Source organism: Triticum dicoccoides, chromosome 3A (assembly GCF_002162155.2).
Source record: "Triticum dicoccoides isolate Atlit2015 ecotype Zavitan chromosome 3A, WEW_v2.0, whole genome shotgun sequence".
Lineage (NCBI taxonomy): Eukaryota > Viridiplantae > Streptophyta > Magnoliopsida > Poales > Poaceae > Triticum > Triticum dicoccoides.
In genome coordinates, this window is record NC_041384.1 from 78287185 (window position 1) to 78305962 (window position 18778).

The following is an 18778-nucleotide window of genomic DNA, read 5'->3' on the forward strand; positions in this document are numbered from 1 at the left end:
TAAGAATTCAGAGAAGAATCAAATATTGTTCATAGATAATCTTAATCATAAACCCACAATTCATCGGATCTCGGCAAACACATCGCGAAAAGTACTACATCGAATAGATCTCCAAGAACATCGAGGAGAACTTTGTATTGAGAACCAAAGAGAGAGAAGAAGCCATCTAGCTAATAACTATGGACACGAAGGTCTGTGGTAAACTACTCACACATCATCGGAGAGGCTATGGCGTTGATGTAAAAGCCTTCCATGATCGAATCCCCCTCCGGCAGATCGTCGAAAAAGGTCCCCAGATGGGATCTCACGGGTACAGAAGGTTGTGGTGGTGGAAAAGTGGTTTTGTGGCTCCCCTGGATGTTTTCAGGGTATAAGAGTATATATAGGCGAAGGAACTAGGTCGGTGGAGCTACGAGGGGCCAACGAGGGTGGGGGGCGCGCCTGGCCCCCCTAGGCGTGCCGCCCTACCTCGTGGCCGCCTCGTTGCTTCCTTGACGTCCACTCCAAGTCTCCTGGATTGCGTTTGTTCCAAAAAAGATCCTCGCGAAGGTTTCATTCTATTTGGATTCTGTCTGATATTCCTTTTCCGCGAAACACTGAAATAGGCAAAAAAATAGCAACTGGCACTGGGCCTCCGGTTAATAGGTTAGTCCCAAAAATAATATAAAAGTGCATATTAAAGCCCATTAAACATCCAAAACAGATAATATAATAGCATGGAACAATAAAAAATTGTAGATACATTGGAGACGTATCATACGCCAGCTATGGAGGAAGCATTACCCAAAGTTCAGCATCTAGCACTTCCAGATTATTGACATTGACGTACCGAAGCAGCTCAGCAAGTAAGAAGATAACCATGGCATTCTTCTCAATTTTTTACCATCAATTTGTAGTTTTTAAAAATTTCTACATGTGCAATCTTTAGTTTTTTAAGACAGAACTAGTTGCAATGTGTTTTTCATTTTTATGAGTTTGTCATGGATTATCTAGTCAGTTGCACAGTGGCACATAAGTAGTTGCACAGTTTCATAGAGTACATTATCTTTTTTGGTTTTAAATTTTTGTGACAATTTTTTCTTTTTTGCCCACCGCAGCAATGAGTGTGGGCTGTTCGCACTGCTTAACGCCACTGAGTGGAACGGTAGACAACTGCCCAACTATGAACCCAAGGAAGTACTCCAGATCAGGAAGAAGCTGGCATATGATTGGGTCACCAGCCCACACAACTCCGCCCCATGGAGGAAGTTGCTCAGATACGACAAGGACTAGGTTAGTACTCTTTTTATTCTCTGCTTCATGGAGGAAGTTGCTGGTTTACACAATTTTTGAGCAGATTTTGTAGTTGCACACTGGTAGTAATTTTGTTTGCAACTCAATGTCATCACTTTTGTTGACACATTAGGAGCACTGTACATACAATTGTTCAACAACTAAACATTTAACCATTTGCCAACAAAGGCACAAATAGCAACCATTTTTACACAGTGCATGAACTAATTCAAGGAAAACAAATTAGAGAAGAGAAAGCATAGATGCTGAATGTGTCCACTTTGGTCCCAACGTTGCTCCAAAACCATCATTTTTTTCCTTTTTGTCAGAAAGATACAAATGGTGCAAGAGAATCATAGTAGCCTGAGTGGACACACACCAGCAGTGTGCTCTGTATATTGGCAGTGGCTGCATTTGTTTTTCTTATTTGGGTGTAGCTCGAGCGCCGATTTGTACCGTCGACTTTTTGCCCTACCCTTTGTAGTAGACCTTGGAGGATCCCTGGGCACAAATCATCAGAGGCTTGTGCAAGGGATGCAGCCTCCAACGGGGCAGTAGGACAAGTGTGCGTGGGCGCTAGACCATCACGAGGTTGTGTTCGATCACCTGTGGAATAATCATATTAAAATTTAATATATTTTTTTGCGCAACCAGGACTGATGTTCTCTACAACCACACAGCCCATGCTCTACAACGAACTGGTTGTTGTGTGCAAGTTAAGTTAAAAACCTGTAGTAGCACGGCCCATCATGGCACTTGGATGGTAATCACCTATAGCTAGAACAGGAAAAGGAAGTTAGCTTTTTATGTTGATGCTCGAACTAACATAGCGCATGCAACTGGATAGCCTGTTCTGTGCAACTGGGCACTATGATGTGTGCAACTGAAGTCACACACCTAGTTGCATGGAGAGTTGGGGGCAGGTAATTACCTGGGTGATGAGCCCCTGAGTACTGCCTGTAGGGCTATTCGGAGGAGCACGCGGGGCACTGCCTGTTGGGTCGGGCGAGGGAGGCGGTGGCGGAGCATGCCATGTAAGGCCTGGAGGTGGAGGAGGTCCTCGAGGGTTGCCATCACCTATAGCCAGAACAGAAAAAGCAAGTCTGTTGTTTATCTTGATGCTCGAACTAACATAGTGATGTCTACTACACAACCTTCTTCTTGTAGACGTTGTTGGGCCTCCAAGTGCAGAGGTTTGTAGGACAGTAGCAAATTTCCCTCAAGTGGATGACCTAAGGTTTATCAATCCATAGGAGGCGTATGATGAAGATGGTCTCTCTCAAGCAACCCTGCAACCAAATAACAAAGAGTCTCTTGTGTCCCCAACACACCCAATACAATGGTAAATTGTATAGGTGCACTAGTTTGGCGAAGAGATGGTGATACAAGTGGTATATGGATAGTAGATAAATGTTTTTGTAATCTGAAATTCTAAAAACAGCAAGGTAACTAATGATAAAAGTGAGCGTAAATGGTATTGAAATGCGTTGAAACAAGGCCTAGGGTTCATACTTTCGCTAGTGCAAGTTCCCTCAACAATAATAACATAATTGGATCACATAACTATCCCTCAACATGCAACAAAGAGTCACTCCAAAGTCACTAATAGCGGAGAACAAACGAAGAGATTATGGTAGGGTACGAAACCACCTCAAAGTTATTCTTTCCAATCAATCTGTTGGGCTATTCCCATATGTGTCACAAACAGCCCTAGAGTTCGTACTAGAATAACACCTTAAGACACAAATCAAACAAAATCCTAATGTCACCTAGATACTCCAATGTCACCTCAAGTATCCATGGGTATGATTATACGATATGCATCACACAATCTCAGATTCATCTATTCAACCAACACATAGAACCTCAAAGAGTGCCCCAAAGTTTCTACGGAGAATCACGACGAAAACGTGTGCCAACCCCTATCCATAGGTTCATGGGCGGAACCCACAAGTTGATCACCAAAACATACATCAAGTGAATCACGTGGTATCCCATTGTCACCACAGATACGCACGACAAGACATACATCAAGTGTTCTCAAATCTTTAAAGACTCAATCTGATAAGATAACTTCGAAGGGGAAACTCAATCCATTACAAGAGAGTAGAGGGGAGAAGAAACATAAGATCCAACTATAATAGCAAAGCTCGCGATACATCAAGATCGTGCCGCCTCAAGAACATGAGAGAGAGATCAAAAACATAGCTACTGGTACATACCCTCAGCCCCGAGGGAGAACTACTCCCTCCTCGTCATGGAGAGCATCGGGATGATGAAGATAGCCACCGGAGAGGGATTCCCCCTCCGGCAGGGTGCCGGAACGGGTCTAGATTGGTTTTCGGTGGCTACGGAGACTTCTGGCGGCGGAACTCCCGATCTATTGTGCTCCCCGATTGTTTTAGGGTATATGGAGATATATAGGCGGAAGAAGTATGTCAGGGGGGCCACGAGGGGCCCACGAGGGTGGAGGGCGCGCCCAGGGGGTGGGCGCGCCCCCTACCTCGTGGCTTCCTCGAAGCTCCCCTTACGTGGACTCCAAGTCTCCTGGGCTTCTTCTGATCCAAAAATAAGTTCCGTGAAGTTTCAGGTCAATTGGACTCCGTTTGGTTTTCCTTTTCTGCGATATTCTAAAACAAGGTAAAAACAGAAACTGGCACTGGGCTTTGGGTTAATAGGTTAGTCCCAAAAATGATATAAAAGTGTATAATAAATCCCATAAACATCCAAACCAGTAGATAATATAGTATGGAGCAATCAAAAATTATAGATACGTTGGAGACGTATCAGCATCCCCAAGCTTAATTCCTGCTCGTCCTCGAGTAGGTAAATGATAAAAATAGAATTTTTGATGCGGAGTGCTACTTGGCATAATTTCAATGTAATTCTTCTTAATTGTGGTATGAATATTCAGATCCGAAAGATTCAAGATAAAAGTTCATATTGACATAAAAATAATAATACTTCAAGCATACTAACTAAGCAATCATGTCTTCTCAAAATAACATGGCCAAAGGAAGTTCATCCCTACAAAATTATATAGTTTAGTCATGCTCCATTTTCTTCACACAAGAATGCTCTCATCATGCACAACCCCGATGACAAGCCAAGCAATTGTTTCATACTTTAGTAATCTCAAACTCATAAACCTTCACGCAATACATGAGCGTGAGCCATGGACATGGTACTATGGGTGGAATAGAATATGATGAGGGGGTTATGTGGAGAAGACAAAAAAGGAGAAAGTCTCACATCAACGAGGCTAATCAATGGGCTATGGAGATGCCCACCGATTGATGTTAATGCAAGGAGTAGGGATTGCCATGAAACGAATGCACTAGAGCTATAAATGTATGAAAGCTCAACAAAAGAAACTAAGTGGGTGTGCATCCAACTTGCTTGCTCACGAATACCTAGGGCACTTGAGGATGCCCATTGTTGGAATATACAAGCCAAGTTTTATAATGAAAAATTCCCACTAGTATATGAAAGTGACAAAACAGAAGACTCTCTATCATGAAGATTATGGTGCTACTTTGAAGCACAAGTGTGGCAAAGGATAGTAACATTGTCCCTTCTCTCTTTTTCTCTCATTTTTCTCTTTTTTGGGCCTTCTCTTTTTTTTATGGCCTTTCTCTTTTTTTTGGGCCTTCTCCTTTTTTAATGGCCTTTCTCTTTTCTTTTCTTTTCTATTCCTCACTTGGGACAATGCTCTAGAAAATGATGATCATCACACTTCTATTTATTTACAACTCAATGATTACAACTCGATACTAGAACATATATGACTCTATATGAATGCCTCCGGCGGTGTACCGGGATATGCAATGGACCAAGAGTGACATGTATGAAAGAAGTATGAACGGTGGCTTTGCCACAAATACTATGTCAACTACATGATCATGCTAAGAAATATGACAATAATGAATGTGTCATGATGAACGGAATGATGGAAAGTTGCATGGAAATATATCTCGGAATGGCTATGGAAATGCCATAATAGGTAGGTATGGTGGCTGTTTTGAGGAAGGTATAAGGAGGTTTATGTGTTAAAGAGCTTATCATATCACGGGGTTTGGATGCACCGGCGAAGTTTGCGCCAACTCTCAATGTGAGAAAGGGCAATGCACGGTACCGAAGAGGCTAGCAAGGATGGAAGGGTGAGAGTGCGTATAATCCATGGACTCAATATTAGTCATAAATAACTCACATACTTATTGCAAAAATCTACAAGTCATCAAGAATCTCGGTACTACGCCCATGCTCCTAGGGGGATAGATTGGTAGGAAAAGACCATCGCTCGTCCCCGACCGCCACTCATAAGGAAGACAATCAAATAACACCTCATGTTTCAAATTTCTTACATAACGTTTACCATACATGCATGCTACGGGACATGCAAACTTCAACACAAGCACTTCTCAAATTCAAAACTACTCAACTAGCACGACTTTGATATTATTACCTCCATATCTCAAAACAATCATCAAGTATCAAACTTCTCTTAGTATTCAACACACTCATAAGAAAGTTTTTACTATTCTGGAATACCTAGCATATTAGGATTAAGCACGTTACCATGCTGTTTAAGACTCTCAAAATAATATAAGTGAAGCATGAGAGTTCATTTATTTCTACAAAATAAAACCACCACCGTGCTCTAAAAGGATATAAGTGAAGCACTAGAGCAAATGACAAACTACTCCGAAACATATAAGTGAAGATCAATGATTAGTCGAATAATTATGCAACTATGTGAAGACTCTCTAAAAATTAATAATTTCATATCTTGGTATTTTATTCAAACAGCAAGTAAAACTAAATAAAATAAAATGACGCTCCAAGCAAAACACATATCATGTGGCGAATAAAAATATAGCTCCAAGTAAAGTTACCAATGAACGAAGACGAAAGAGGGGATGCCTTCCGGGGCATCCCCAAGCTTAGGCTCTTGGTTATCCTTGAATATTACCTTGGGGCGCCTTGTTCATCCCCAATCTTAGGCTCTTTCCACTCCTTATTCCATAATCCATCGAATCTTTACCCAAAACTTGAAAACTTCACAACATAAAACTTAACAGAAAACTCGTAAGCTTCGTTAGTATAAGAAAATAAATCACCACTTCAAGGTACTGTAATGAACTCATTATTTATGTATGTTGGTGTTAAGCCTACTGTATTCCAACTTATCTATGGTTCATACCCTCCGATGCTATTCATAGATTCATCAAAATAAGCAAACAACACGATGAAAACATAATCTGTCAAAAACAGAACAATCTGTAGTAATATGGATCAAACATATACTTCTGGAACTCATAAAATTCTAAAATAAATTTCTTGAAGTGAGTAATTTGTCTATTAATCATCTGCAAAAAGAATTAACTAAATATCACTCTCCAAATAAAAATGGCAGCAATTCTCGTGAGCGCTAAAGTTTCTGTTTTTTACAGCATGATCAACAAGACTTTCCCCAAGTCTTCCCAAAGGTTCTACTTGGCACAAACTCTAATTAAAACATAAAACCACATATAAACAGAGGCTAGATGAATTATTTATTACTAAACAGGAGCAAAAAGCAAGGAACAAGAATAAAATTGGGTTGCCTCCCAACAAGCGCTATCGTTTAACGCCCCTAGCTAGGCATGATGATTTCAATGATGCTCACATAAAGGATAAGAATTGAAACATAAAGAGAGCATCATGAAGAGTATGACTAGCATATTTAAGTCTAACCCACTTCCAATGCATAGGGTTTTTGTGAGAAAACAATTTATGGGAACAATAGTCAACTAGCATAGGAAAGCAAAACAAGCATAACTTCAAGATTTTAAGTGCATAGAAAGGAAACTTGATATTATTGCAATTCCTACAAGCATATGTTCCTCCCTCATAATAATTTTCAGTAGCATCATGAATGAATTCAACAATATAACCAGCACCTAAAGCATTCTTTTCATGATCTACAAGCATAGAAATGTTATTACTCTCCACACAGACAAAATTCTTCTCATGAATAATAGTGGGAGCAAACTCAACAAAATAATTATCATGTGAGGCATAATCCAATTGAAAACTAAAATCATGGTGACAAGTTTCATGGATATCATTATTCTTTATAGCATACAAGTCATCACAATAATCATCATAGATAGCAACTTTGTTCTCATAATCAATTGGAACCTCCTCCGGAATAGTGGATTCATCACAGAATAAAGTCATGACCTCTCCAAATCCACTTTCATCAATATAATCATCATAAATAGGAGGCATGCTTTCATCATAATAAATTTTCTCATCAAAGCTTGGGGGACAAAAAATATCATCTTCATCAAACATAGCTTCCCCAAGCTTGTGGCTTTGCATATCATTAGCATCATGGATATTCAAGGAATTCATACTAACAACATTGCAATCATGCCCATCATTCAAATATTTAGTGCCAAACATTCGAATGCATTCTTCTTCTAACACTTTGGCAAAATTTTCCTTCCCATCATACTCACGAAAGATATTAAAAAGATGAAGCGTATGAGGTAGACTCAATTCCATTTTTTATAGTTTTCTTTTATAGACTAAACTAGTGATAAAACAAGAAACTAAAAGACTCGATTGCAAGATCTAAAGATATACCTTCAAGCGCTAACCTCCCCGGCAACGGCGCCAGAAAAGAGCTTGATGTCTGCTACACAACCTTCTTCTTGTAGACGTTGTTGGGCCTCCAAGTGGAGAGGTTTGTAGGACAGTAGCAAATTTCCCTCAAGTGGATAACCTAAGGTTTATCAATCCGTAGGAGGCGTAGGATGAAGATGGTCTCTCTCAAGCAACCCTGCAACCAAATAACAAAGAGTCTCTTGTGTCCCCAACACACCCAATACAAATGGTAAATTGTATAGGTGCACTAGTTCGGCGAAGAGATGGTGATACAAGTGGTATATGGATAGTAGATAAAGGTTTTTGTAATCTGAAATTATAAAAACAGCAAGGTAACTAATGATAAAAGTGAGCGTAAACGGTATTGCAATGCCTTGAAACAAGGCATAGGGTTCATACTTTCGCTAGTGCAAGTTCCCTCAACAATAATAACATAATTGGATCACATAACTATCCCTCAACATGCAACAAAGAGTCACTCCAAAGTCACTAATAGCGGAGAACGAACGAAGAGATTATGGTAGGGTACGAAACCACCTCAAAGTTATTCTTTCCAATCAATCCGTTGGGCTATTCCTATAAGTGTCACAAACAGCCCTAGAGTTCGTACTAGAATAACACCTTAAGACACAAATCAACCAAAACCCTAATGTCACCTAGATACTTCAATGTCACCTCAAGTATCCATGGGTATGATTATACGATATGCATCACACAATCTCAGATTCATCTATTCAACCAACACATAGAACCTCAAAGAGCGCCCCAAAGTTTCTACCGGAGAATCACGACGAAAACATGTGCCAACCCCTATGCATAGGTTCATGGGCGGAACCCGCAAGTTGATCACCAAAACATACATCAAGTGAATCACGTGGCATCCCATTGTCACCACAGATACGCACGACAAAACATACATCAAGTGTTCTCAAATCTTTAAAGACTCAATCCGATAAGATAACTTCGAAGGGGAAACTCAATCCATTACAAGAGAGTAGAGGGGGAGAAGAAACATAAGATCCAACTATAATAGCAAAGCTCGCGATACATCAAGGTCGTGCCGCCTCAAGAACACGAGAGAAAGAGAGAGATCAAACACATAGCTACTGGTACATACCCTCAGCCCCGAGGGAGAACTACTCCCTCCTCGTCATGGAGAGCACCGGGATGATGAAGATAGCCACCGGAGAGGGATTCCCCCTCCGGCAGGGTGCCGGAACGGGTATAGATTGGTTTTCAGTGGCTACAGAGGCTTCTGGCGGTGGAACTCCCGCTCGATTGTGCTCCCCAATCGTTTTAGGGTATATGGAGATATATAGGCGGCAGAAGTACGTCAGGGGGGCCACGAGGGGCCCACGAGGGTGGAGGGCGCGCCCCCTACCTCGTTGCTTCCTCGAAGCTCCCCTTACGTGGACTCCAAGTCTCCTGGGCTTCTTCTGATCCAAAAATAAATTCCGTGAAGTTTCAGGTCAATTGGACTCCGTTTGGTTTTCCTTTTCTGCGATATTCTAAAACAAGGTAAAAACAGAAACTGGCACTGGGCTCTGGGTTAATAAGTTAGTCCCAAAAATGATATAAAAGTGTATAATAAAGCCCATAAACATCCAAAACAGTAGATAATATAGCATGGAGCTATCAAAAATTATAGATACGTTGGAGACGTATCACATAGCGTGCGCAACTGGGTAGCCTGTTCTGTGCAACTGGGTACCATGATGTGTACAACTGAAGTTACACACCTGGTTAGATGGGGAGTTGGGGCAGGTAATTACCTGGATGATGAGCCCCCTGAGTACTGCCTGTAGAGCCATTGGGAGGAGGACGCGGGGCACTGCTTGTTGGTCCAGGCGGGGGAGGAGGTGGCGAAGCATGCCGTGTAGGGCCTGGAGGTGGAGGATGTCCTTGAGGTTTGCCATCATCTAATGGTCCAGTAGCGGTAGTCTTTTTTTTTCTTTTTCTTGGACTTGTTCAGGTGGCCGATCTCGGTACGTGCTCCGCACATATGCTTGTATACAATGGCTTGTGCTGCATCAGAGCCACTTGCAAACTTGGCTAGTTTCCGAAAATCATATATCATGTTTCTTTCCCTTATCTGCTTTTTTAATTGAGGAGGCATTTCATCTGGTTTCTCATACCCGGTCCCTGGCACACTAGGGATAGCAGTAGGTGTCCACCGTCTTAGCATGTACCTTTCCGGTATGACATCAACTCCAGGATGGGTGAACACCTTGAGGATGTGGCAACATAGCATGCCATCCTTGTCCATTTTGCAGCACTCACACAAATAGGAACCCTCCTCCACCCTTGCCTGCACCAAGTAGTTCCGAGAACCATATTTGGCAACAAATTCCTGGTTCGTTCTGAGCTCAAAAAGGTTAGCACCAACTTGGAACGCATTATAACGTCCAATCGGCACAAACTTTTCTCTGAACTTGCGGTAAAGGTCCCTAGTGTAGGTTTCGTAAGCTTGCCTCTCTATTGGGAAGTTGGACCATAGCTCAATCTCAAGGTGTTCTGTCTTGTAATCATTGCAGCCTTCCTTGGCAAGGGTGTGGTTCTGAATTTTTTCATATTGCTTGACGAAGTTCAGCATTGAGTTGTGTGGGTTCACATATCTTTTTAGGACGGTGTTGAACCCCTCACTACGCTGTGTAGACTGCAGGAAGGGGAAGAACCTGTGTTTGAAGTAGCACGGCACCCAAGTTGACCTGTATTCGTACAATTTCTCAAAGTGTGTGTGTGTGTCATAGCCTCGTACTTCATCATTAACCCAGCCCAATTCTGCTCAAACTCGTCTATAGTGAAGCTGAAGTTAACACAATAGTTGAAATCATCAGAGAGCCTTGGATTCCGGCACAATAGCCAACCAACTTTTTCTTGAGCCTTTTTCATGATGTGCCATCGACAACAGCGATGCACTGTGGTTGGAAAGATGCTCTGTATTGACTGCCTCATTGCACCATCCTGATCGGTTATGAAGTTGTCAGGAGGTTTGCCATCCATAGCCTCTAGGAATGCTTGGAAGACCCAATCAAAGCTCGATGTCAACTCCTGCCTCACAAATGCACAACCCATCATGAAGGATTGGCCATGTCGGTTTATTCCGATGAAGGACGCGAATGGCATATTGTACATGTTGGTCATGTAGGTAGTGTCAAACGATATGCAATCGTGGTACGCCTTCGCATAAGCTTTTCGAGCTGAGCCATCCACCCAAAATATGTTGACAACTCTGTCCTCTTCATCATATTTTACCTTATAGAAGAAGTCTGGATCGGTTTTTTGTATATCCTTGAAGTGCGCAATTGTCTCAATTATGTCACCCTCCTTTGTGTCATCTCTATAGAAACTTGTACACTGATTTGTTATTGCCTTTGGTCCGAATGACACCATCAGCTCAGATCCATAGAACTCTGCCATTACATGCATCATACGTCCTGCATAATACAAAAATAAACAATATTTTTTAGTCACATGAATGCACATATCCAGCTGCACAGTAATATGACATGTGTTGGCACAAAAGATAGTTGTGGGAAATGGACAACCGGATGCACCTTTTTTCATTTTTTCACACAGGACATTATGTAGTTGCACACTGAAGGTAATCTAGTTGCACAGGAATATCATGTAGTTGCACAGTGAAGGTAATCTAGTTGCACACTTAATGAATTTTAGTTGCCCACCAGTACCATAACAGTTGCACACTGGATTGCCTAAAGGGAAACTTAATTCTGTAAAGGATATAGAAACACACTTGTAGTCAAGTTGCAGTTATACAAGATGCACAAAAACTCCTTTTCATCAGGAGAGATGCCATGGTGAGATCTCACGTATTTGTACAACTAAGGTTTGTTCATCAGCGGATGATTGTGGTCACGAACAAAGTGCGTCACCTCCCATCACCCATCCATCAGCTTCACCAACATTTTTGCCTTGCATTGAGTCTGCTTTATTGTCTCGCGTTTCCGTTTCTTCTTTTTTTTTACTAGTAGCAGCCTCCTCTTCAGCAAAGATTGGAGGTTCATCTTCCATTTCCTCACCAGTTTCAACAGGTTTTGGATCTGGTATAGGGTCCAGGACAGGAGGAGCCTCAGCTCCTCCATCATCAACTTTTGGCTTCTTGTACTTGTTGCAGCAAAACTGCTGTTTTACCAATACATTTGTGTGACCTGTCCGCCTAGAGGTGTTCATTTTGACAGAGAAACCCATCCGTAGGGCATAGCTGTTGTAGTGACCCTTAGCAATTTGAAGGCTGTCAAACCTCATGCCAACATAGGGTTCCATGGGCTGAGAACCAGCCTCATCTTCTCCTTCTTCTCCTTGCACAACACCGTCAACCGCACCATCTCTGAGCTCAGTCTTAGTTGGACCAGGAACATTTGCCGCGGTGCCCGTGTCATCAAGAGTATGGCTCTCTGGCTACAAAGACACCACTACAGGGGCACCACGTATTGATGACTACCCTGCCACATTGTCATGGCCGATAGGGTTAGGCCCACGACTTGTCTATGTGTAGTGAACAGAACGCCCATTTTCTGTCCAATTTCCTTGTGGTATGTTGTGTTACCGCTGATCCATATCATGAGGAAGCTCATTGAGATCAGGAGGCAACTCATTGAGATCAAGCATTTCTTTTTCCCTTTTATTGCTACTGCCTCACACCCCCTGCACAAAAAAAGAAGGAAGTGATGTCATCAGTTTAATCATGAAAGAGTGTTTTCAAACAACCTAAAAGTTTAGTAAATAGCCAGTTGCACACCATTATGATAATCTTAGTTCCAAAAAAACATGTCTATAGCAGAATCTTTATTATAACAGGTATTGTTTTTTTTGTTTGCATAGAGTTGTTATGTTAGTTGCACAGTTTGCAGTAAATAGCTGACAAGAACATGACTTTTTTAACTATAGAGTTTTTCTGACTTTTTCCCCTGTTTGTTGCAATGATCCGCAGGTTCCTGTTGGCAAGGAGTTGATTCAGATTTTTCTGCACATAATTTGATGCTACAATTGAGATGGAATATCCAGGTGAAAGAAGAAAGAAGAATTGGATGACAGACTATAGATATATGTTTTTTCATCGTTGTTTCTGTTTTTACTTCTAGTATATTGAACATATTTTTACACTATAGCTTTGCAATAGGTGTGGTACCACAATATATGTGTGGGACAAGAATATATGCGTGACTACTTTAATATGGTTTGTGGCTTCATTAGCCTTGTTTATTTCTCTGTTGCACAAATTGTTGGAGAAGTTTCTATTGATCATTGTGTGGTTTTCACAAAAGTTCTTGTGTTTTAGCTGTCGTACTGCAGATTTTTGGTTTTTAGTTGGCCAGCATGCATGCTCAGTTGGACAGTCAATGTGTTCAGTTGGCTAGAATAAATATTTTTAGTTGGCCAGGATGCATATTCAGTTGGACAGCATGCATGTTCAGTTGGACAGCATGCATGTTCAGTTGGCCAGGATACATGTTTTTATTGCACATATACTTCAGGTTTTCTATAGTATTCACTCAGGATACTACATGTTCAGTTTTGCCTAGCAAGCATGCTGAATTACCAGAATACAGGTTCAATTGGCTGGGATGCATGTTCAGTTGCACACTTATGCTTTCTCCGTTGGCTACAATGCATGTTTAGGTTTTTTTGCCTACAATGCATGTTCAGTTGGCTATAATCATGTTTCAGTTGGCCAGAGAACTTGCTTTTAGTTGGTTTGTTTAACACATCTAGGTGAGGGAAACTTGGTTGGCATGCATGTTAGAAAAATGTTCAGTAAAATTGGTCTCAAACCATGTTTAGTGTGCAACTAGGAAGCTGTGCAACTAAACCTAATGACTTGTGTTTAGTTGCACAAACCAGGAAATAGTGGGCTTCTATCCATGGTTAGTTGCACATTAATTCGTGGTTTTTTTCAGTTGCAGATATGACACTCATGGAGGGGGGAGGGTGGGGTTTTTTGCCAGATCCACCTCTTTTTGAAGCAGCTTATCTATGGATTTCTGCTAGATCCATGGAGAAGGTGGTTGACATATGTAGTAGAAGAAGGGGGAAGAGAAGATGGCAGAGGGAGGGAAATTACCTGCCTTGATGTTGCTGCCTGGTATGGCTCACCACCCTGCCCTTAGATCTTTTTTGAAGCAACTTCTTCTTCTACTTTGGGGCTACCATGGCGGCTGTGTAGGAGGAGGAAGAAGGGCCTTGAATCCCCTTCTTTCCTGGAGAAGAAGAAGGCACCATGGTGGTGTGAGGGCGAGCGGGCGTGGGAGGGGTTGGGTAGGTACAGCTGGCCACGTGGGAGCGTGAGGAGACTTTTCTCTCCTTCTGTTTGGGCCTATCGGGACTGGCCGCTTGATCGTGTGGGATCGTGCTCGCTTTCCTTTTCTGGAGCACGGGACCGCGGGGGGACAGGGGGTTACCTTTTCAGGCCGGCCGCTCGAACGCACTAGTGGGTAGCCGGCCGTCCACTAGACGCGTCCTTAAATTTTTGAAAGTATTACTATAATTCCAAAGTTAAATGCAGACTCGTGTAAACAGTAAATTACTGCCATTAAAGTTGGACTATATGTTTTAGATTGCGGTGCGAACCGACCTGTGGTTGCATGGTTAAAGGGACTGTGGTATCCCGACCCACCAGAGTTTAAATCTTGATGGTTGCATTTATTCGTGGATTTATTATAGGATTTCCAGCGATGTGCATTAAGTGGGAGGAGACATTCCCATCGACGACGAGATGTCTACGGTGACTTCGTAAATTTCAAGATGATATCCCGGCTCAGTCTTTCGAAGATGCTTATAATGACAGGATGTGCGTGTGTGCCTTCAAAAGGATAAGTGTATGCGCATGTATTTAAGCATTTGCGTTTGTACTGTGTTAAAAAAAGATTGCTGTTACGTGATGGATGCGCTCGATCTTGATGATGGCTACCAAGGCCTGATGTCATCACGATAGCAAAGTGCAAAGACTTGATACGGGGTTTTGCAAGAGTTCAGTTCACACATTACTCCATAGAAGCAAATGCTGTAGCAGATGGCTTAGTTAAGGATTGCTATAATTCTAGATATCTAACTTTTGGGACATTTTTATTTCTAATTTTATTTCTCATCTTCATGTAAATGATCTATCTATTATATGAGAAATAAAGTAGCAAAACAATAAAAATCCAAAAAACACTTGGCAATGTGACTTCCGTCCTAGCCTAATCTATATGAAAGAAAAATACAAACATGAGCGCTGCAAATAACTTTTCTGAGCCCCAAATCTTTATGATACGACCGTCATGAATGTCTTTTCTTGGCAAATTTTTCCAAGCAATTAGAGAATATGCTGATGTTCATTAAAAAACTCATTTATTTAAATTTTCTTTGGATTTTGTTGTTCAGGCCTGTTTGAATTTTGACTATTTTTGTCACATATTGCCACAGTACTTTGCCATATTTACCTTACTTGAGGTGCTCAAATTCTTGGCCATACTTGGGCTTGCCTTAAAGAATTTTGCTACACTTTTTGTATCTATAATATGTGAGACATATTGCTAATATTTTTTTTTCTGCCTTAGTTGTGGCAAGAATCAAACACACATCTAACTTGGCCAAACTTATCTAAATTGATATATAACAAAGTGTGGCAAATTGTAGCTTGGAACCCAACAACCCTGAAGTTTGAGCTTGGAGCATAAAAATCCATGTCTTTAAAATTTGTACTTTTCTATCCCTTTTTGCTTTTAATCGTGTTTAGCTTGTCAGACTTTATCATCAATTTTACTTTCAAAATAATTGTTATCGACCGACCGACTAATAGGTGTGCTCCGCTCGACTACCACAAGCGTCTGCCACGTGCCATTATGGTGGTGAAAGATAAAGAAATTCATTGGAAAGATAAAGAAATCCATTGATATTTTCTAAGACTCTTATCAAGTTGCCTTTGTCCTTATAATTTTCATTTGTTCCCCTCTGCTCAGACAAGTACCTTTGGCTCTCGGGTGTAGGTGCACCCTATATGGAAAAAATAATAATTTTGAAAAATTCAAAAAATTATCAAAATTCTTGGGAAACAAACTTAACCTTCAGTTGTATTTGTCTATATAATAAAAATTGCCAAGGAATGACTTTCATGCTATTTTGGGTGGAAAAAGTCAACACTATATACCTAATTTGGAGATTCTCACATGTTTCATTCAGGCAAAGCAGAATAACATTTCTGAATCCTCAATTTTAACTGTAATTTCCCTTTTTTATCTTCCCAAAACCAAAAGGCAGACATTTGTTAAGAAGAAAATGCAAGACATCCAGGATTTTTCTCCCTGGTGAGAGAAGCACTTCAGAACTAGTTCATTTTCCACCTAATTTTGCTATTCGACATGTTCTGCTCTTATCCAGTTTTCCGTTAAGTTACAAACACAGCTTTCTGAATTTCTCAGAACACCGAGTAGAAACGAACATCTTGGATTTTTCAATAGAAAATGTGGCCAATTGAATCGCATGTTTTAGTCAGGCGAAGCCAGAGATCATCCCCATTTCCATTAACGAAACATCAATTCTTCAGCAGTGCGCAGGAATCGATACGACACACACACACACACACTCTAGCAGATGAGATCAAAAGACACACGCTCCGTTACTCATAACAGGAAACTCATACCTAGCTTTTGGGACGTTTTTATCCCTGATTTTATTTCTCACCTTCATGTAAATGATCTGTCTATTATATGAGAAATAAAGTAGCAAAACAATAAAATCCAAAAAAACACTTACTAAGCAAAATAAAAGAAAATCAATTATTTTTTGGCAATGTGGCCTCCGTCCTAGCCTAGTCTATATGAAAGAAAAATACAAACATGAGTGCTGCAAATAACTTTTCTGAGCCCAAAATCTTTATGATACAGACCATCATGAATGTCTTTTCTTGGCAAATTTTTCCAAGCAGTTAGAGCATATGCCGATGTTCATTAAAAAACTATCATTTGTTTAACTTTTATTTGGATTTTGTTGTTCATGCCTGTTTGGATTTTGAATATCTTTGCCACATATTGCCATAGTATTTTGCCATATTTGCCTTACTCGAGGTGCTCAAATTCTTAGCCACATTTTGACTTGCCTTAGGAAATTTTTCTATATTTTTTGTATCTATGACATGTGGGACTTACTGCTAATAAAAAAAATTGTCTTAGTTGTGGCAAAGAACTATACACATATCTAACTTGGTCAAACTTATCTAAGTTGATATGTGACAAAGTGTGGCAAATTGTAGTTTGGAACCAAACAACCCCGAAGTTTGAGCTAGGGAGCATAAAACTCCATATCTTTAAAATTTGTAATTTTCTATCCCTTTACTTTTAATCGTGTTTGGCGTTTCGGGTTTTATCATCAATTTTACTTCCAAAAAATTGTTATCGATCGACTAGCAGGTGCGCTCCACTCAACTACCACAAGCGTCTGCCACGTGTCCTTATGGTTGTGAAAGATAAATAAATCCATTGATATTTTCTAAGTCTCTCACCAAGCTGTCGTTGTCCTTATAATTTTCATTTGTTCCCCTCTGCTCGGACAAGTATCTTTGGCTCTCAGGGCTACGTGCACACTATATGGGAAAAATAATAATTTTGAAAAATTCAAAAAAATATCCAAATTCCTGGGAAACAAACTTAACCTTCAGTTTGTATTTGTATATATAATAAAAATTGCCAAGGAATGACTTTAATGCTATTTTGGATGGAAAAAGTCAATACTATATAGTACAAGTTACTATTCATGCTTTTTGTCCTTAAAATTTTGTCTTTTTGCTCTGAAGTCGACCGGAGTTTTTTCTTAACAAAACTTTTTATATGAGTACAATTGAAGGTAAAGTTTGTTTTCAAAAAATTTAGAATTTTTCACTTTTTTGGAGAAAAAAATTCCCATGTAGGTTGCATTTACACCCTGAGAGTCAAAGAGTATTTCTCTAGGTTGAAGATACTATTTTTAGAATTAAAGAGTTTATGCGCGCGTAAGAGCTAGCTTTTGCTAGAGTAGTCCAAGATGATGGTGATTGATGGCTTTTTTCATCTCTCCCCATAAAGGCAAAGCCTTTTTTAATTAGAGCTTAGGCTCAAACTATGTCACCTTTATTTTCCCTGCTACTAAAAACACAGAAATGATAAAATCCGACCGTTTGGGGTTTGACTGGCAAATCAAACGTTTTCTATGGCAATTTCAGTGGACGTGAGAGTCACAAGTTTAGTTGACAAATACGATAAATTTCTAAAAAATCTAAGGACATGATAATTTTCTAAAAAAACTAAGGACTGATTTGTCATGCTTACCAATTAAGCTTGTCATGGTCAACAAATATAATTTGTCACAAAATCCGTCCGATTTGCCATGGCCAGATCCTGAACGTTCAGAACTTATCGGCGAAATGATCCTTGCGATCTGCTATTCTTTATTGCCGGCGGTTGCTGTTCTGATGTGTTGTTCCTATGAGGTCTTAGCACAAAGACTTCCCGACTATCTACTACAACAAGTTTTGCTCGGCTCCGATAAGGGAGGGGCGGTGACGGCGGCGCGTCTTTGGCTCGCTTCAGTGCTTGTAGTCGTTGCTAGGTGATCTATGAATCTGGTGTATTTTTTTATTATTTCTGATATTTGTTGTACTGACATGATTGAAGATGAATACGTCAGATGATTTCTCGCAAAAAAAGAAGAAGCGCTCCTATCATAGTTTTTAAAAAAATCCACATGTAAAGATTCTCAACCATGACGGTCCACGCGGATTAGGCCGAATAAGGCCCCAATGGGATTTAACCACTGAAAATCTTCAAATGTCTCTGTATGCTTGTGCTATGCATATTTGGGTGCCGTAAAAAAAATG